The sequence below is a fragment of the Parasteatoda tepidariorum genome, chromosome 3 (genome assembly GCF_982258835.1).
Source record: "Parasteatoda tepidariorum strain Cologne lab strain chromosome 3, Ptep-v5.0, whole genome shotgun sequence".
NCBI classification, from domain to species: domain Eukaryota; kingdom Metazoa; phylum Arthropoda; class Arachnida; order Araneae; family Theridiidae; genus Parasteatoda; species Parasteatoda tepidariorum.
In genome coordinates this window covers 114,739,001-114,761,811 of record NC_141757.1, presented here as the reverse complement: position 1 = coordinate 114,761,811, position 22,811 = coordinate 114,739,001, and the positions used below count along the sequence as shown (strand labels likewise).

The 22,811-nt window shown below is 30.1% G+C and overlaps 1 long non-coding RNA gene across 1 annotated transcript in view; it reads right to left on the bottom strand.

The window, feature by feature from the left end:
* Positions 1-22,418, bottom strand: part of LOC139427023 (uncharacterized) — a 41,398-nt gene extending 18,980 nt beyond the window's left edge. Inside the window, exon 1 of the long non-coding RNA XR_011638155.2 lies at positions 22,279-22,418. This is a non-coding gene — a long non-coding RNA (uncharacterized LOC139427023). The remainder of the gene's footprint in view (positions 1-22,278) is intronic.
* Between the last annotated feature and the right edge of the window lie 393 nt (positions 22,419-22,811).

Below are 22,811 nucleotides of genomic sequence, written 5' to 3'. Positions count from 1 at the left end.
AAACGTGCATTTCGATTTGTGTCCAGATTTAAAATTTCATCAACGTACTATTAAATTCTATTCTAAATATTCGATTAATATCCTAAGCTTAATTTTAGAATCTAAAAAGTACTTAAAGACTATTAAAGTATCATTAAAAGTTTCCGTTGAAAGAAAAATCTTTCTAGATACATTTAATCTTTTTAAGTTTTTTTAATTACATTTCTAATTTAATGAGTAAACTAAACTTATTTCAAAGTCTTTTGAAATATCAAAAAAAAATTTTTAAAATTAATTGTTGAAACATTTGTTTCTGAAAAAAAGATTAAAATATTGGAATAAAATTTTATGTGATTCAATATATTAGAATATTCCATTATAAACACTGTAATTGGTAATGACCCAGAAAGGCAAGTCAGGGCAAAGTGAATTTCCCCTCGCTATGGTGAAATGGTGAGTAACTCATGCTGCTGACAAAGGACTCATATGAATAAAACAAGATCCTACACTGTTTGAATTTTCATTCTAAAATTATGGTAAAATAACTCTAATACACTGTTTAAATTTTCATTCTGAAATTATCGTAAAATAGCTCTACACTGTTTAAATTTTCATTTTAAAATTATGGTAAAATAACCGGCGGCAGTCTACCCATCCAATTAACCGTAAAGCTTACGGTAAATAACATTTTTCCTTTTACTGTTTTGAAACCGTTTACAACTAGTGTGGCTGAAAAACCATGGATACAAAACTATACAGGCTTCTTAACCATTTACAACTAGCATGGCTTCAGAACTGTAAAAGAAACTTAACTGGACATAGGAAATAATTCCGCAGTTTCATAGTGCTGTCATTTACGCGGGAATGACTCTATCGTATACTGATAATCCAGGGTCACAAATTGGCGAGTGCAGGACACTTGAAACTGTGAAGGGAATGGAATAAATAGTGTGGTGTCAACGCTGGGACTTTAAATCCCGTTCTGTCGGTCATGAGATTGACATATTACCCTCCTCGGCAACAATATATACCCATCTGCGTGGAACTATGCGACTTCATTAGGTGGGTCTAGTTGGTCATGCGATGGAATTTCGATTGTTTAACCGTAACTGAGGAAAGCAGTAAGAAAAATTTCACACCATTAACATATATATGGTATTTATGGTCATTTGACTGTTTTATTTAAATATGGTAAAATAACAATTAAATAAATTGTTATTTAACCATTTTTTCGAGAAATTTCTAACATTGTAGGCAACAATATGAGCTGGTGTAACTGGAGTGGCAAGAATTTTGGTATTATTTTCATTCAATTTATGCCCAAGATTTCAATATTTAAATTCAATTCCAATGATGCCATAATTGATAAAGCATCAAGTACATCTTTGTGCTTTGGTTTCTAAGGACTATTCGTTTAAACTAATTTGGTATTAGATGTGTAGTACTTAACAAACTTCCTTAAATTCTCCCATTTAAAATAAATCTAAGTAATTATCAAAACCTTAAATTCTAATTACAATTATATCATTTCTTTATGTAATCATTGTACTTCTCTCATTTCGCGTTTGCCTGAAATCAAAATTAGCTTAATCTATATTAGTCCAGAAATCTTTCCAATCATTTTCAGGAATATTACTTAAAATATTAATCTAAACATTATATGTAACTGCTTGTATTATTTGTCAATTAACTAGTAACTAAATGGTATGTGTAACTGCCAGTATATTGATTAGAGTACATGCATGATATCACTTTAACTATTAATGCACTTTCTAACTCGGCCTTCTAGATCTTTAATCTAGTCTATTTAAACATTAAAAATTTAGATACTATATTTTAGTAACTATAACCATTTTAAATGTTTAGATCATTTTCGATTCAGTTGAAGATCAATTTCTGTTTTCAATTTATTTAATTTTCAATTATTAATTAATTGAAAATTCTTGTTCGAAGTATCAATATTTTAAATACATTGATTACACATATATCTTTCACTATTGATATCTTTCTCTGTTGATTTATTAGAGAAATATTTATTTTGAATATAACACCAACACTTTTATTTAACACATTTGACTTGTGTTTGTGACATTTCGATTATTTCATTTCAAGTTTCTTCCACGGGAAAAAATAATTCTAAATAATAATTTCAATTCGTCTATTTCAAATAAAAACTTCTTTTTTAATTTATTGAACTATTATTCGATTTTAATCCTATAGATTTTAATCTGACCTATTTACGGATTTTAATCTGACATATTCACCCCTATTAGATTGGCAATCTGACTTATGATTATAGCTTAAATTATTTGATAGTGTGTTAAATTATTTGATAGTTTGAAAAATTAAACATATTTTTAATAAAACTTACTTTTTCGTAACTTATGAATGGTTTCCGCATAGACTTCGAACTTCCTTTTTTCATTTTCTTTTTTCTAAATTCTAATTATTATTCCCATTTCTTTACAGTTTTTACTTTAAAATTGTTATTTCACCAAACAAATATCTATTTAACTTTGTTAATTAATCATTTTCTATATATATATAAAATCATAATTTAATTTAAATTTCATTTAGATAGCAATTATTTTAATGCCATCATCACATCAAACTATAAAATGAAGCACTTTGTTCACTCCAATCTTATTAAATCCTATATCGAAAAAATAAACTTGACTTGAAATTATTATTAACAGAAGTAAGCAATTTTTCTTTACAAAAAAAATCTTTTTTCTTTGTAGTTGATCAATCTTTTCTAAAAGCATCCCCTAGTATTTTAGCTCCTATACTTCTGATTTTTAGCATAAAAACGCAATTAACGTAACAAGAAGCAATTACTGCGAAAGGAAAAATGCACTTGCAGCAAATTAATTATAACCTATAAAGTTTCCCTAAAACGCTGTGATGATAAATTAAAGAAATTCAAGAAAAAAAATGCTGACTAAAAAAAAAACTAAAAAAGGAAATTGATCTCTACATTGTTAGAGTAGATAAGTTTCAAGTTGTTGAACAAAAGAAAAAAAAGAGAAATAATAGTTTTAAAATAAAGTTGCTGCGTAACGTAATTTCTTAATCATGTTATTCATTAGAGTTAAAGAAAAAAGAAATTTGGCTTACTTCCTGATAAAATAAAAGCCTCTCAGGAAAACGGAATTAAATGAAATAATATAATAGTTCATGAGGAGATCGAATAAAGAAAAATCCCATCGCAATTGAAATTTAATTACTCAGGCTAAATAATTTAATCGAAGTTAAAGTAATTAAAAGTAAATTTTCATTAAAATTATACGTCTCTAAGTCAATTAAATTTAAATCACTGTAAAAATTGATTACTTAATATTAGGGTCTCTAATTAAAACTCAAAAGAATAGAAATTCTTAATAGGAATCATTAGAGAATAGAAGCGTGCATTTTATTTGATTAACTGTGGATTTTAGTGTAAGAAGAACGGTCAGATAGAGTGGTTGTAAGCAAATAGGAAAATGTTTTTATTATTGCATGGTGTATTTGTAGCATGGAGTAACAAATAATTTCCTCATTGAAAGTATCACACCAGAAATTTTTCAAAACATATAAATTGGGTTGAAATAATAACAAAAATGATATCTCTAATTAAAACATAAAAGAATAAAACTTTAAATAGCCTGAATACAAGTATCTATTGTATTTGATAAATTGTAAACTGTGGATTTTACTGTAAGAGATGCAATCGGATAGAGTAGTTGAAAATAAATGCGAATTATTGCATAGTACAATATTGAGCCATATAAACTATATCACTAATTAAGGCAAAAAGTAAAGCTTTAAATACCCTGCATTAAAGTATACAAGTATCTATTGTATTTGATAAATTGTAGATTTCAGTGTAAAAGAAGCAATTAGAGTAGTTGAAGGTAAATAAGAATATTATTCTTTATTATTGAGGAGTATAAGATAGAATCTTAAATAACTTCCCCGTTGCACTATAATTTCACCATAACATTTAAATTGAGTTAAATCATTGGTTCTCAACGGGGGCGATACCGCCCCCCTGGGGGCGCTGGGAGTATGCTGAGGGGCGGTGAACTTGTTTTGGGCAGTAGGGGGGCGTTGGGTATGTTTTGGGCGGTAGGGGGCGATGAGCATGTTTTGTCATTCAAATTTAAAACTTAGAAATAAAATTATTAAATTAAGATTTATTTAATAAATAAAATTAATCTAAAATTAATATTAAGGAGAAAAAAATTAAATTAATACAATAAATAAAGATTATCCGATACACCATTTGTACCAGCAATAAAACGAACTTATACGGCACCTATTCTTCGATCCGAACCAACACACCTCAGCGCATGAGTCTGTACCTTTTGCCTTTGACTTATTCAAGCCATTTGGTGAAAATTGAAGTCATTGCTCTTTCAGAATGAATTTTTGATTTGACCCGTGTTTCTTATAATGGTTTTTCTTAGCTTCATTACAGTTTTTTCCCCTGTCACCAACAATGTTGGTTAATAAAAAGAGGTGTCATCAATACAGTGCCACATACTTGAAGTTGGGATTTGTTCAATCACTGTTGAACTCTCAACTACCCATGTGTTTACTTAGTAATAAAGTTTTATCTAATGAGGTAATGAAATCTTACCGTTATCAGGAGCATTTGCAAAAAACTTATCCTGACAAACAAAATAAAGATTTGACATTTTTCATGAACATCTTCTTTCACGCTTCTGAAGGCACCTTCGGTCTCTGGGTTACTTGCAACTTCATCACAAAAATTCGACGATGGTTTAATAACTTCTTATAATATATCAAAATTTATTGCTAAATCTGGGAAAGCTCATACCATCGGAGCAGAGTTGATATTGCCGTTTGTCAAGGATGTTTTAGAAACAGTTTTAAACCATCCAGTCACATCCATTGTAATAAAAAAATATCCCGTAAGCAACGATACAGTGCGGCGACGAAATGATGAATTTTCTGAAGACGTTGAAATTTCTTTACGCAAACTTTTGATATCGAACGAATTTTCCCTTAAAGTTGATAAATCAACCTTGCCAGATAATGTAGGCTTTACTGTAAGCATAGGTCCGGTTAGTAAAGGTAGGAAAAATTATTCAAGAGATGCTTTTTGCAAGAAGCTTGATTGTAGATATCAAAGGTAAATCTATTTTTAATACTTTCAAAGATTATTTTAAAGAGAAAAACATTCCTCTTGAGAATATTATGTCTATTACCACTGATAGGCTCCTGCAATGGTGGGTCGACATTGCTCTTTTGGAAGGGAAGTTACCAGATATCTTAGCTGTTCACTGCGTGATTCACAGAAAGCATTTAGTAGGGGAAAATCTCAGCAACCGTTTGCATCAATCATTGCAGTATGCCATATCTGCTGTGAACAAAATTCATTGAAATGATCTCTACGATTGATTATTCAGACAGCTGTGAAAGAAAACCGATAAAGAATTCAATCACTTGCCGATACTTCGCTGGCTTTCCAAAAGCTTCTGTCTCAATAGGTATTGGAATCTTTTCGACTCTATGCTTGAGGTCCTCGAAAACAGAGATGTAGCTCTGAGAGACAGATTGCTGGAATTTAAGAAAGACTTTGACAGATTTATCTGCAAAATTTAAGGGTGATAATTTACATCTTAAAGGTAACGAGCTCAATTTGATCCCTACAAAACCAGTTATTTCTGCCTTTCTAAAAAAACTCATTTCGTGGAGGCAGAATTTTGGTTGGAATGAGTTCAGCCAAGTAGGAGAAATTCACTCTGATGACGCACAAGAATATTGTCAACACCTTGACTCTTTGCACATGAACTTTTCTGACCGTTTTAAAGATGTTTTGTTCTCTAGAAGTGCCTCAATGGGTTTATGGGTTCTGAACCCTTTTGTGAATATTGAAACAACAGAGGTTCAGATTTACGAGGAATTGGTTGAACTTTTAACTAAGTAAACTTTGAAATGATGATCGTCTCACAGAATTTCTGCTTAAAGGTAACATCAGTCGTTTCTATCCTGGACTGTAGACTATCATTAAACATTTTTTAATTGCCTCCCCTTCCCCCTAGCTTGTCGAACGTGGAATCAATGTTGTTACAGATCTTATCACAAAAAGGCGAAATCTACTCAAAATTGTGCTACGAGGGGATTAGCGTCTTCATCTCACTAAAAGTATTGAGCCGATCGTTAAGAAATTGATTCTGAACCATTAAGTACAATCATCCCACTAGCATAGTTACTTGAATGTTTCGCTGATACTACTTTTTAGTGTTAAAAATCATTTTGGTTGTTTTTTTTAATTATCTAATTGAGAATAAATTATTTTTCTAAGCATAGGTTTCTTTGTTGTATTTTTTTCATTAAACGTATTTATTTTTATTATAACAAATAGACTGCAATTACCTGCCGCGAGAAAATTATCGAGTTAATGAGCACATTATATTTTTTAAAGAGACCAAACAAATTTAAAGCGTAAAGAAATTAAGATTTTGCTTATAATTCAGCACACCTCCCTGCATTTTCACGAAGGGGGGCGTTGAAATGTTTTTTGCTCCTTAAGGGGGCGGCAACGTTAAAAAGGTTGAGAATCTATGAGTTAAATGAACAGCATAATTTTTACCTCCAATTCAAAGACAAACAAATAGAATACCTGCATTAACAAATTAAATACCTACATTATAGAATAAAATAATACATTCTATTTGATTAATTAGATATTTTAAACAAAGAAAAATGGCCCAATTAATTGGTTGTATGGAAATATTAAAATGCTTTTATTATTGCATGGTAGAATTATAACATGGAGTTATAAGAACTTAGATGTTAAAAGTATGGTAACATAGATTTACCAGATCATATAAACTGGGATGATTTAAAAATACTCTCTAATCAAATTTCAAAGATATATAACTCTAAATATTTGCATTAGAAAATAGTTTTTGATTAATTATTGACTTCAGTAAACGACAGGAAGTCGAATTCAATTGGTTGAACTTGAAAAATCTGATCAATCGATCATATTTTTTGTTTCATTTTGCGTAATGTTCATATACTGCACGTGACATTAATTATTAAAATGAAAGTGTAAAATAAAAGAATTTATTTTTTGCAACTTAAGTTTTTCAGATATTAAATTCCTAATGAAATGTTCAAGATGTTATCAGAACTGCAGTCATTAAATTAAAAAAGCTCCAATGCTAAACCATGGCATTCTTTATTAATTGTTGTTGGCCATACAGAAGCAAGAGTGCCTTCAATGTTCACAGGCATAGTTTCATGGAAAACATTTGCGGGTTTTGTTAATTCGTACAGGAAACTAAAATATAATTTTATAACAAAGAAAAAATCAAAAAGGAATTATAATCAGTGGAAGCAAACTATCATAAAAAGAATGCTTCAGATTATGTCTAAAAATGTTTAGATAAAAAACCGTACAAATTTGTTGATTTACTTTTATACCATAAATTTTTAGTGATATTAGTTTAAATATGAATAAAGTTTTAAAACCTTACCTTTAAAACGCACACAATTTTAAAATATATGAATCAAATCTTTTCTAAAATAAGAACTTACAGCAAGAAAATTAGCAATCAAACTCAAAACAGTGCAACTAAAACTAGCCAGCGAAATTACCCAGAAAAATGATATAATTAACCCCAATTGACAGTGATTATTACAATTTTAATATTGTCTATTCCTATTTAATTAGAAATAAACTCGCTTTTAATATTTCGTTGAAAATATTGCGTTAATCCAGAAATTTTCAAACATTCCCTCCAACTATATTTCTTTTCTAAATTTCTGTATTTTAATGAACTTCATTTTCGAAATTTCTGGTTTAAAAAGCAGCATTTGCCAGCAAATTCCATTGCTAATAAGGTTTTCGAAAAGAATCATATCGTTTTTTTTTCTTTTAATTATGCATTTTTCAGTTCTTCATATTTTTCTTTCTTTCAAAAATAACGAGACAATAGAATTTCTCTCATTTGAGTTAATCTAACTTCCACTTGGAAAAGATTTTTTTTTAAGGTAATAATGAGTTTGCATCTCCAACAGCAACTTCCGTTGAATATAAAAAAATATGTATATATTCTCCTTTTTTTACCAATCAAAGATCTCTGCATTTATATTTTCAGATAGAAATGAAATAAATGTTTTTATATTCTAAACGAGTTGTAAACATTCCTAGTCGAATGACTTTCTACTCAAACATTATCTTGATGTGTTTTATTCATTCAATATAAGAATTTGGTTTTGTAAACAACGTAGCAATTGAAAAAATTGTATATTAATCGTAATACCTAAATTATTACCAAAAACAATCCGAAATCATAAATTCTGGGTTTTCATTTCATTTTATTTTACAACCGGCGTCAAACAGTCGATCCAATTTTGAGTTTACGATTATCAGTGTTCAATTCCAGGGCCTTTTAATTTCGAACCCAACTTAAAAAAGACAAGGGAAACTTCTGGATCAAGCATTCGGACAAACTAGTCTTCGTAGAAGACTTTTTGATAGAACTAACCAGAATTTGCGTTACTTAGAGAGGAAAACCACGAAAAGCCACGTTAGTCCAACGTCAATAGGATTCTAACACATGATCCGTTTACCACTGAGGATATTTCACGCAAGCACTGATGGTTGGTGAGAGGCGGGAGCAGAACTCGTATCAACCAGCAGCCTCTGGGATTCGAACCTCAGTCACCTGATTGTGAGGCAAACCATCTACCCCGTAAGCAACAGCGGCTTAACTGTGGGTCTTTAAAGTTTTTTTTTTTTTGAATAAAAAATGAATCATCAGAGGATATTTCCTTCTCGGTACTTGTTCACGCTAACTACCTTTACCAAAACACCCAGGACCCTACAAATGGTGCCTACTGCCGATATGTACCATCTTGTGTTTATTCTGATTTACTATATTTTGCACCTTTTTCAGCGTTAAATCACTTTTTTTAAAAAAATATTACTTTAATGTTATTATTATACTTTCTTTTTATTTTGATTCATTTGGAAGCAGTTTTATTAAAAGGTCATAATTAGACTGCAAACAGTAACTTCCAGTGAATGTAAAAAAAAAAAAAAAAAAAAATTTGCCATTTTTTTTTCAGCACTTATTCTTTATTAACCTTTACACCTGTTTCAAAAAACGTGTGAATCAATAGTATAAAGAGTATACGATATAGAGTCATAGAAAGAAAGCGTCAGAAGGCGAGGGACTTGATGTCTGTTAATATCTAAGTTAAATTTCAATATGTGTATAATATTATTGGGTTGTGCGAAAAGTAAATTTTTTTTTTGAAAATTAAAGGCGATTTTTTCATAGTGAATATTTTATTGAATCGTATCTGGTCTAATACCTGTTGCCATCTTTCTGGCAAACGCATGATTCCACGCGCATAAAACTTTTGTCCTTTGATGGCAAAAAACTGATTCAGGTGTCTTTTGTCTTCTTCATTTAAGTAAAGATTTAACCGTCTGAAAACAATTTATGGAGACCAGATAATTGTTATTGTCAACCCATTTTCTGTCCCCAGTGATGATGCTCTCCGATAATGAATAATTTTCTTGACGTTTGAGAAGCAAATCGCGGATATCAACGCGATGGAGCAAATATCTTTCCTTACGAACATGAAAAATTCATATATCAAGCTCTTACTTTTCCGTAGAATTTTCAAATGATCAAGAACTGTGAAATTCGATAAATTTAATGTCTCAGTTATCTCACACATTTTTATTCGCCGTTTTGCATTAATTAATGCCTCTATTGTGTCTTCTTCAGCTTAAATTGGTGTGATGCACCTTCGAGCTCGTGAAGCATAATCGAACTTTCGCCGGATCAAAATTTCTCAAATCAGTTTTGGCACTGGCGTACTGCCAATACATCTTCTCCATATAGAATAAATTTTTTTGCTTGAGCCACTTTTTTACCTTTTCGATTGTGCAAGAGGTAAAAAAGTATATGAAGAAAATTCTGCTTTTCACTTTTCAAACTTTTTCAATAACAAACCTTGCTATATCAGCTGTCAAAACGTATAATGAATAAGCGGTTTAGTAGCGGAATTGGATAAGAAACAACCTAATTCTAGACTTTGTGGAGAAAAAACGAAACTACTTTCCGAACAACCCAACATTACGTATACAAGAACTTCTGTAAATGAATCTTAAAATATATATGTTGCCATTAAAACTCGAAAGCTGTTAATATGCATATTACCAAACTAATCTACAGATTAACTAGGGTAGTTCGCTGAAAAACGGAATCAAGAGTTTTCCGCAATGTAATGTGCTCATTAACGAATGTTTAAAGTTCAAAAGTTTGTTTCCCACATTCCATCAAGTAATTTATTTTATTTTGTATTGAATTGAGTCTTTAGATCATAGGGACTGAAGACTTCTATTGAGATTAGGAATTTCTACATGATCAGTAACAACTTAAAAGAAATTTTTCATAAATTGTCAGCATACTTTAAAATTAATATTTTCTTTATTTTTCATTGGAAAATTATTTGCATGTTTAACTCCCCACCATCTTATAAATTTATTAATATAGCAATTTATTGAGTAAAGCGTTTTTAAATCAATTGTATTGTGCACAAAAATGTATAGTTCGAAATTGCATAGTGTAAATGGAGTCGTGAAAATAACACTCTTACTTTGCTTGCTATTTCGTGAAAAAAAAAATTTTTCTTTAACACCACGAATTTATAAAAGATTTTATTTCCCTTTCAAAATTCAAGCTATTTCTTTTTATTTTTATATAAATTATTTTCATTTTTTTATTTATTATAAATATAGCGTTGCTACAGTTTGTGATTTCCGTAATAATTTATTTAAAACTTACTTTACGTTCTTCCCTGGAATTTCCAAGCGAATATTTTTTAGCCTTTATAAAGTTCAGTGAATCTTTTAATAATGTAATGATGAGTATCATTAAGTCGTGGTCAACGTCTTACTTTTTAATTATTTATTTATTTATTTCCTTCCTTCCTTCCGTCCGTCCGTCCATCCATCCATCCATCCATCCATCCATCCATCCATCCGTCCATCCATCCATCCATCCATCCATCCATCCATCCATCCATCCATCCATCCATCCATCCATCCATCCATCCATCCATCCATCTTCACTGGCATATCTTTTATACAAACCATTACTGATTAATAAAAACTAAAATCAAACACCCTTAGATTATATATTTCCACATTTTAAAGATACCAGTAAACAACTATATTTATACAGTTGAACCTCACTAACGCATAACCGCTTTGCGTGAAACGCATGTTTTGTCCCGTGAGTCAACAATCAATTATTGTTGTATTTTACATGTTTAACTTGAAATTTTCAAGCTGATTATCGTGAAAGGAAACTACACATGCGAATAAAATTCCAATCATTCATTTTGAGGAATGTCTTAAGGGTTTAAATATTTGATTATTTAGATGTGCATGCTAGGAATTAAAAAACAAATAATTGTTAAGATCAATAAAAAATTGTTAAGAATAAAATGATTTATAAAATGAATGTTTAACCCTCGAAAAATGGCGGGCGAGATAATTGAATTTTAGACACATGAAATTTTAAGGAAAAACAAACAGATTGTGTATGTGGAGAGGTAAACCCACAAGAATGTATGATGAATAAAAACAAGTTAATAATTAAATCAATAGAGTAAGGTTATATATTATTTCTTAAATTGCGTTTAAATAGGCCGAATAGTGGTGGTACAGCATTGTTAAACACCGAATAACCCAATAGGTCCATTGGGTCATTAATTTAGAAATAAAGAAGAGAAACAAAATAATAAGGAGAAATGCATGTACAAAAACTAAGGTAAACACATTCCTGTGAGTTTAATTATTATCTGTACTAACTATTAAGTAAAATATGGCTACTCATCCAACATGGCGATGACACAGTGATTGCTGCATGGGAGGAAAAAAAAACACACAAGATTTTGTACTTATATATATTGTTTATTCTTCTTTTTGCTGTGACATTTCGGTATAATTTCACACTCATCTCTCAAACGAAATCATTTGGACATTTCACTAAGCATAACCATAAACACAAGTTTTTCATAAATTTTCCACAAGGTATTTTCAAACATTTTGCACCACCAAAAGAAGTATCTTCTCATTAATAATAAAGGATTGTCAGTCACCTTTTCTTCGTCATGCATCGCCTTAAGAAAACTTGGTCTCATTGTAAAATAACCGATGAGGGTCAAACAGGAAAAAAGGGGTACTAGATAGGCCAATGAAGAAAAAAAAGTAGGCTGTTCCCTTAAGAAATTATTGGCTGGCAGGAGAACCTAGTAAGGGACAGTGCAACAAACACGTGGCTCCACACTCCCGTGTGAAAAGGGTCAAAAGGGCTAAAAGGTTAAAAAAAAAAGTTATTTCCGTCCAGTACGCAATTAAAAGTTCACCCTCTGTGAGAGAAAAAGTCACAAGTAGGACTGGGCTATAAATCGATGTATCGAGACATATCGATTTAACGCATATATCGGCAAGACGATACAGCGACTTTCATTCAAGGCGATGCATCAGAAATCTGATTTAAGCCGTCGAGTAAAGACAACGAGCGCGAAACGATATAGCGAAAAAAGACACGCAAGGATATAAGAAAACAATATAGCGATATAAGACTCTTCTCTTACGTTTCGATGTCGACTCGCGCTGTGGAAGACGATGTTCGTTTCGTTATGTTGAAATGGCCTTGATTGGTGAGCTGTAGAATCAGAATCAGAGTTTTGAGAACATATATCGTAATCTCGTATGTTCGTTTTCGCACCTCTTAGTTTTTTTTTTCTTTTTTTTTTGTAGCGACTTGATATCGTTTCTTGTAGATTATTTTCAGTGGGACTAACTTCGTGATCGCCGATGTTACCGATATTCTGAAGGCAATCTATTATTGAAAAGAATATATAAAGAGGAGTTTCTTCATTAATTAGATAAGTTTTTTTTTAACAAAACTTTTTTTAATTTTTAAATGAGAAAATTATCGAAAATCTAATTTAAGGCGCCCATAAAGAATTAAATTTGTTAGGTTATTTTTTTACTTTCTTTTAATTAATTAAAAACTTTTTGGATAAAACTCTTAATAATTTAATAGGTTTTTATTACTGATTTTAAATTTATAAATCTTGTTGTTTTTATTTTTAGAAATAAAGTTAAAACAAAACTTATTTTTTGTCATTTGGATTTGGACATAAATCAGTCAACTTTGTTTATTCAAAAAAATTTTGTTCATTCAAAAAAATTTGAAAGGTTTGCGTATTTTATTCGTTTTTTCAAATATTTTTTTTAAAATCATTTAGCACTTCGTTTTATTAAAAAGTATAATAATTTTTTTAAAAATATTCTTTTCATATTATTTGTTAATTAGCTAAATATGTTATCGAATATCACAATTCTTTTGTTTTTATTTTTAAGAAATTAAACCTTACTTTGTTTTTCGTTCATAATTAGGTCATTATTCAATTTAATTTAATTATTTATCTGAAATAATAACAATGAAAAATACTGTTTTAAAAGCGTTTTTCTTTCTAAAATTTATTTAGCACGTTGTTTTAAGCATACAAATAATTTTTAACGAACTTATTTTTTAAATTTTCTTTCTATACTGTTACGTAAATATATTGATAAATTTCAATTTTATTTATTTTTTTATTATTTATTTTCAAATTAAGAAATATTTCATTTATTTGCGTGATCATTTTTAGAAAATGTAACAAAACTTGCATTTACTTTTTTATTTAGAAATTGAACATTAAGATCGAACTTAATAATTATGTAATTATTTATGCATAATAGTACAAGAAAATATTAATTTGTAAAAAACGCTTTAAAAAAAAGTTTTTTAACACTTTGTTTTAAGCGTATTATGAATTTCTAGACAAACATTTCAATAAATATTTTAAGTAAGATTTGTACATTGCAGTCAATTTATTTAATATCTTTCCTAAGCAAAACATATATATCTTCAAATTTATAAATTGATTTAAATCAATCTGAGTATGGAGTTTTGATAGAAATCTGACTTTCTGTGCCTTACAAGTAAATGAAATTCAAAAGTACTATATCGCGATACATCGCTATATCGCGATGCAAAACTGACGATGCATCACGATATATAATTTCTAATATCGCCCAGTCCTAGTCACAAGGTTAAGGGGACAAGACATAAAATTTTAAAGTGAAGAGCAAAGGGGTCCAGTTGCAGCAAAAGGACCCTATTCCTCCCACGCTTTTTTTGACCAGAGGATGCAGGTGTCAGCTGCGGAGAAACGGGAGTAATAGGATAGGGTGCCAAAATGGTATCAGGTTACTGATAGTGAAGAAAAAGATTTGGGAATATATCTTAAGGCAGTGCATGACTGAAAAAAAGAAAATGCGGTAATAAACAATTATAAATAAATTAATACTGCATAATTAAAATATAAAGCATAATAATAATCTGTAAAAGTTAATAATTAATAAAAATACGCAGTATTTAAACATATACATTGTAAATTGATAATAGATTTAATTATAAACTGAACGTTAATGAAGTTAAGGGATTACACAAATTAATAACAGATTTTAGTATCATAAATTAAACGTTAATGAAGTTAAGAGCAGGAATTCGTAAACAAGAAATTAAGAGTTAAGAGGCCAAAAGTAAAGCACATTAAACAAAACAAAAATGTATTGAGCAGTGCATAGTGCGTTATAAATTGTTTTCGTGATGTATCGGATAAGACGAAATTCGGTTAATACGAAATAATTATGGTTTCACCGATTTTGCGTTAACGAAGTTAGCCTGTATAAACATTTTTTATAATATTGCCCTTTTTGTTGATTATGGGTGAGACGAGCAATAAATATTTTAAAAGGATTTCACTAAATGCATAGTTTGTAGATGCGTCATAAAAAACTGAAGTAAAAGTAAAGTTATGAAAGTACCAATAATAAAAACATTAATTATTGTATGTTTTTCCCAGATGTATGGTGCTTCAATAGGAACTTCATATAGATTAGATAGTGACAGCTAAGCTTTATGACTCGATATTACTTACCTTTTAACTTCCATACAGAATGACATACAATTGTAATTTACATCTTTCAATAATTCATATTAAATTAAATTTCTGAAATATATATACTAAAACCAGTTTTCTTAAAGAAATCTTTTTTTTCTTTCATTTCTGTAAAATATGCTCAGTAGCCCTTAGATACAAACTTTTACAATCTATAATTTCCATAAAAATCATTGTCAGACAAAAAAAAACTATTTTTAAATTTTTTTCTCTTAGAATTTTAAAATATCCACTTTCAGTTAAAAGGCCCCGTGGCATTATTTTAGAAAATCGAATCTGTGCCCATCCGTCTTCCATTTACATCAGCCCGAATTTCGCATATTAATTCGATCCATATAAAACATTTATAAGCTTGAGAGTTTTACTAGTTTAAAACAAAATAATGACTAATAACATTTGTTTGTCTATTTTTACATTTCAAGGTGATACATTTGATTCTTGATTATGCAAACACGACTTTTATGTGAGAGCTACTTTCATATGTTAAATTTAATTAATTGATAGGAATTTTTCACTAGATTACTGGGATCATAAAAATTTTCTTATCAAAAATATTGGGTCCCGCATTGACAAAAGATTGATTAAGACACGGTTCCCAGTAGAACATCGAAGTCAATCGTCACTGGCTGCGGTCAATAAGCGGGTGAGTTACCAATTTGATCCTCCTGCATAGAGACCGAGGGTGCGCGATATCAGTCCTCGTTAAATTGTTCTACTGTAAAGTACTCGACTTCGTATTCAGATCGTCGAGTTACCGAAGTAGGGGAGCCTTCCACTTCGCAGATGATCGAAATTGCGATGACATGTCTTCGAATTATCCTCATTGATGTCTCCCAGACGGTCGTCAATAGCCTATTATACAGCTCTAGTGCGACGTAAATAAAGAACCTACCTAAATGCAGGGGCCTACGTGCGATATCGCAGTTCTAATAACCGCTGTGGAGCGTGGATGTTGTGGGATCAAATCCTTCTATAACACGGGATGTATTTTACTGATGTCTCTCTTAAACTTGAGTTATCCGTTTTTAAAATTGAAAAAATATTAACTATTCTTTGAATTCATATGTAAGTAAATAAATAAATATATCCCACGACTCACTAGAAGATGCATAAAAAAACACAATAGCTTCATCTCTCCGAGAATAATATTTTTAAAACTCTCGAAAACATTATTTAGGCAGATTTCTCTCTAAGATTGGTAAATATATGTATTAGGAAAAATTTTCTATTCTATTTGGTAAAAGGCATAGACATCAAAAAGTTGAAATTATCAAATAAATATAAGAAATGAATGGCAGTTATGAAAAACTTTTTGGTAGTTTTATCATGATACCTTTAGAACATGGGTATAAAATCCATTTATTCGGAAAAAATTTACTTTCCATTTTTGCATTTTTACTAAATGTGTAGTAATAAGAACTATGACAATCGCCAATAGCCCACTGTGCTGCTCTAGGGCGACGTAAATAAAAGTACAAAGAGTAACAAGAACTATAATTTTGAAAATGAGATTTTCCGGTAAACCGTTACTATACGAGGTAGGTAGGTACGTACTTTATTTACGTTGCACTAGAGCTGCACTAAGGGCTATGGGCTTCGGATCATCCCTGAGGATGATCCGAAGGCATGCAATCGCAGCAATTTTGATCCTCTGCAAAGGGGAACGAATAACCTTAGTTAATTTGCACATTAACTAAATAATCTGTAGAATAACTAATTTCTGCATTTTCCTCATTAAATAATTTCAGCTTTAACGCTTAAAAAGTGTTACCGTTTAAAACGTTTCCTTTTTTTTCCTTGAAAATTTTCTTAAAAAGGCCTTACTGTATTTAATTTATTTAAATATGTCCGTAATATTACTCATAGAATATCAACAACAAAAAATAGTAAGAGAGAAATGTTAATAAACGTATTCATTTTAAGACGGCACTAAAGTTCCTGTGTTAAATTCTGCTAGCAGAAATCTTTATTTTTTTTTTCCTCTTCAAAAATAACCTTTAAAAGCGAAAAGTAGAATGAAAAATCTGACTGTTACATTTTGCAAATGCGATTATCTAAAGGATTTGAAGCCAGAGTAATGGAAAAGCCAGAAAGTACTGGCAACGGAGAAAAATCGTTTTTACTCTTCACACAGTTTTCTGATTCGACAGAAAGTGGTTTTACAAGCTGTTGCCACGACTTTACTGAAATGTCAGGCGTTAATTGTTATTTCTTGAGAGTCTTTTTGTTATTAATTTGAAATTAAATACAACATAAACATTTTGTTTAAAGAAAAAAATACCTTAATAAAAATTGTATGATGATTTTACTTTTTATTGTGCTATTTTTAAATAGTTAATTCTTCGTGAAATTTTGAAAGAATAATTAGAATAAATGGACTTGGTAAATGACATATGGTAAATGGCATATTGAAATTGAGTTTTCTAAGACTGCCTAGTTTTACTCTTATTTAACTATTATTAATTTTCTTCGAAGTCTTTAAATTCAGAACCGTTGGTGGCAATCTGGAAGTATTTTTAAATTAGAAAAATTCTAACTGCATTTGACAACGAACAATTGTCGAATAGTCGAATAGCCTAAATTAAATCTCTCCTTTGAGCCGAAAATTGATATTCAAAAATGCAAAGGCTATGACGCGAACAGTTTAAATAATGAATGTTATGAATATATATAGACATTTCCCCTTAACTCCGTAGAGTGTTTTGTTAGATTTACAACCAAGTTTCTAATCTATTGTTATACCGAAACACCAATCGAAACTCTATCATATTCTCGATTTGGTCACTTTTGCAGTTAATCGCAAAACTTTCTTTAGAATAAACTCAAATTTAATCAAACATTTATTTATTTATTGGCGCTAAAATGCCGTAATCGATGCAAAGATTACTGTCTTTTGGCAGAATTAGATCCAGATGTAAGTCGAAATGCTAGAGAAGTATGAGTATCGGTCCAAGCTTATGACTGAACTTGTGACCATATAAACATGAAAATAAAAAATAAAAATAAAAACTTGCTTTACTTCATAGTGAAATAATAGATAAGACCACATGCTTCGAGAACCGAAGTACGACACCACGTGAATAATGAAAACAAAAGGGAAAAAAGGCAAAGTTGCAATATTGTTAGAAAAAAGAAGAGGCACAGTTTCCAATTAAAAAAAACTGAAAAGAGAAACTAATGAAAGAAATCGAGGAAGCGATGGTGCCTGGAATAAGTAGATTAAAGCGGAATACATTGCCATGAGCAATACTGGAATAGGACAGAAAAAGAATCATTTATTAGAGAATCGTGTAAAATAAAGCTCAACGAATAAAATAAAATAAAACTAAATATTAAACAATAGAAATGAAATTCAAGGGCGTCAATACTTAAGATGACTAAAACCTGAAGGTATTTCTGACTCCTATATCTAGGGCATCAAAAATTTAAATCTGTTGATGCGATATGGTTCAAAAAATACGTTTTTGAGTTGATTTAATAACCTCGATAGCATTCTGCAACAATTATGAACGTCTTTTTTTCTTTTCTTTCGATTAAACTACATGATTCTGCCTAAACGGAAGAAGCTTGATTCGTATATCAAAACTAAAATGATCCATAACTTACTGTTTTTGTAAGAGAAATTTCTCCAAGTTTCTAGTGAATTCTCACATCCTAGTGCATCGAGAGCCTCAAAACTGAAGAAAAGTAGACATCGCTGAAAATGTCACTAAAGTTGCCAGGTTGAGGACATTCTGGCAATGAGAGCGCACTTGACTAGTTTGCAAGTTATACATTTAGAGATTTTACAAACCGTTGTCTTACCAAAAGCATTACGATAACCTCATTTTCTACCCCATAGAGATGTTGGGACTTGATACGAAATTTTCGCATGCGCTTGGAAGTTCAGATAGCGTTAATGTTAACCGTAACTCCGCAAATTGTCTCTATTATGTGCTGTTATAATGCGTAAATTTGCCAAGATAAAATATGGGTTTTGTGGGAAATAGTACGTAACAAGCAAAAAATAATTACTAATTCATTATTTTCAGGCAAAAATACATAAGTTACACATATTATCACTGAAAGAACATTTTTCGTGTTATGCAGTGTTATCGCTTTTGAAAATAGAATAAGCTTTTCACAGTTGTGCGCCACTTTTCCACGCTTCGTTACCATGTTAGCCAGAAATTTCACTTTTCCCCTACGCTAGTACTTTATTATTATAATATTATAATCGGTGATAGCTGATTGTGTTAATGGTTTTTTAATACCTAGTGGGCTGCACTGCTAACATTTTATGATCCCCTTGGTGTTACTGCGCTCACAGCAACTCCAATCATGCAGTAAAACGGTTTCTGATAAAATCATGGCTTCGCCAATAATAATCGGTCAATTATGCAGTTTTCATTTGATAGACATTTTTGATGTGTTGTAATTCTGCCGACCAGTCTGTGTAGGGGGCACAGAACTGTCCTTGCATCAGAAAGGTTCTGGGTTCGAATCCCGGGCAAGGCATGGATGTTTCTTTCCCTCTTTCTGTGTTCTATGTCCTTTCTCCTTTGTGTGTGAATGTGTGAATGTGACCCGCCCTATAAACGGGTTGTGGTAGTGTGACGTGGGCGACGCTGTTCCACCGCCGTGGCTTCGCCACAGGTGCCCACTGGGTAACGAAAAGAGAATTAGCAGTTCTGGCACTTTCTGTGGCCAATGGACAATAGCTCCAAGTGCCCGCCATTAAAAAAAAAAAAAACATTCTTCTACAGTTTTAAAATACAAACTATATTTCAACAATGAAAAAAAAAATTTTTAATTTTAAGATGGCAAGATACTTTCGAAGTAGTTACATTTTAGTGAATTTCAAACAAATTTTAACCATTCTATATATCAAACAAACTTCTGCACATATTACTTAGAAAAAAAATATGAGCAGAAAATTTTTGAAATTTTTACTAAAATAGATGGAATTGTTATTAAATTATTACATACTAATCCCCGAGTTAAGAAAATTCATAGTTGTATTTTACAAGCTCAACTTGCTGATGTTTATTAAAAATTGGGAGACAATTTGTCAACTAGATACCTAATGAAGAGTAAATTCGCTTAGATGCGAAAATGTAATTGGAAGGAAAAAAATTATGTCACTCTGGATTGAGCAAGTGGTGATACACGTTAACTATATATTTAATAAGATATAAAAGCTCCGGGTTTTAATTAGCAAAAAAACTAAATGGGTATAATTGAAATGCGTTTTTAGACAGAAAAATATTTTAAAGGTATTTAATAGAACATTACAATTTAAAAGTTTCATATCACTCTTATTCGCATTTACTCTATTTTGAAACATAATAATTTAGATGCATATCCCGTTCGATATTTCTTTGTAAAAAATCATCATTATCAATAAAATTAGATTTAAAAAAATCACCCCAAAAGATTGTATTTGTTAATTTTATTGAAGAAAAATATTTTATGCATAAAATATATTTTTTTCAATCAATATTTGTATTTAAATTATTGATTTGTTTTTAGTAAAACGAATCACTATTAATTTAAATTAATAAATTTTTTAAGGAAATAATGAAAGGACTAATATATAAATTTCAAGGCATATGCCTTTTATTATTTCGTATTAAAAAATAGCTTCAGTAAAAAACGCTCATTATCAATGAAATCAGACTCTTAAAAAAATGACACCGTTAAGAATGTTAATTATATTATATGAAAATATTTTAAGTTTAAATTAATATTTTTTTACTCGGTATGTTTATATTAATTGTTATAAAAATTATCGCAGCTGAATTAAATCAGTAATTTGTCTTTAAAAAATCAAATGATTTAAATCACGATTCTATTCGAAATGCATTATAATCTAATTATAAATCTAATCCTGACTGCAATATCACAAATTTAAATCTGGCATAACTTGATTTATTATATTTCGCCATATTTCTTTCCCAGGAAGAAGCTTATCGTCAAGATAGTGCATGATTTTTATAAATTGCACCCCTCACGTGTCAATGAGTAGAGAGACCTACCTAGAAGCGCAATGCGCATACCTTGAGGAGTGGGGGTTAGAATTGGGGCAATTACTGAGTGCAGTCCACCGCTGACTATTATAATAATAATATACAGTTAAGAGTTATAGATACTCATTAAATGCCGTGTGAATAAAAAGAATAGCGTTGCTGCTGCGGGACACATAGTTGCCAAGGCGACGAAGGTAAAAAATGTGTCATTAGGTATCTTTCTCATGAAAAATTTGATTTAATTATGAGAACTATAACTGATTAGTACGGTACGCAAAAAAAATGAATCATCTTAAATAACTTTTGATCTAATGATGTTCACGCTCTAGAACGTTCTAAATACACGATTTTTTTAAAGTTAGATTTCTCAAGACCAATATGCGACTGATTTCAATCAAACTTGGCATTTTGCTTCGTAAAATTACATTCTTTAAAATAATGTAACAAATTGTATACTTTACAATTTAAAATTTTTCGTTTATTATTAAATCAAATAATAAATATTTTTTTAAAAATTATATTTGTATGGAATTATCTTTGGACAGATTTTACAATTGTGTCCAAAAATTTTTCTATTCACTTAAAAAGTTCTCGAGATATATCGAATTACGCAACAAGTAAAATTAGCATTAAGAGGTTCAAACTTTGGGTCTCTCTCCTGACCAAACTATGGGAGCCATATTTCCCAAATAGCAGCTACCCCCTTGAATTTTGGAGGTCAAAAATCGGAATCCATCATAAAAAAGGTATGTTCATTCAGAGAAAGTACATTTTTGTGTCTGATATCGTAACTTAAATATCGTCAGAACTAATTAATAAGCATATTTGAAGACCCCCTCGAAACATTGAGTTCTAGAACATGAAGATCATTTTATAAGATCAAAAGTTATTCGAAGTGACTCTCTTTTGTTTTCGTACTGCTCAAACCTTCAATAAATCTAAAATAAAATATAATTAGCAACAAAACAATTCAAGATAAGAGGCTTTGATAGTCAGAAAAATATTTCTAACATTATTATTTTAAATTCAGAATTATTAGATACATTTAATTTCCTAATTCCAAATTATAAGCTTAAGTATTTTAATAAAATTTTACTACACTAAAGGGTTTTTAAAAAAAGTCAAAAATCCAAGTTAACGAATAATAATCTTATTTCAACCTGCATCAAAATATAATCATCGAATAAAATTCTATGTGCGTATTTGTATTTATATTTTAAAAACTTACCTGAACTGAAGATATAAAATGGCGGCAGGTAGAAATAATTTTCATCTTCATGTAAAATTAAAATCGAATCCCTGAGAGATTATGGAAAGCACGTTGCACCGACGCGTGCTTTAAAGTTATTTTTAGGAACACGCTTTGTGAAATGCAAACATTTTCAAAAGCACGCGTAAAATAATTAAAAGAAGGTTATTAAATAAAACAATGGAAAAATCGATGATGACTCGTGACATTAATGTAGAAAATGTAACAAAAGTTGTTCAATTGAATTAAAATCGCACTTGCTTTATTTATAGTGTTATGACAATTATTTAAAATTTTGATGAATAATTGTTGTATCGTGCATTCATTCAATTTATAATACAATTGAAAACTCATTTGTTTTATTATTGATTTAGAAAGGTAAATATGAATCTAGGGAAAGTGAGTTTTGAGTGAGCTATTTAACAACGTAATCAAAGCATTACTATATAAATTTTAGACCTATTAGATAGTTATGCAAAAATAAGGAAAGAGAATTTTGAATGAGTTATTTA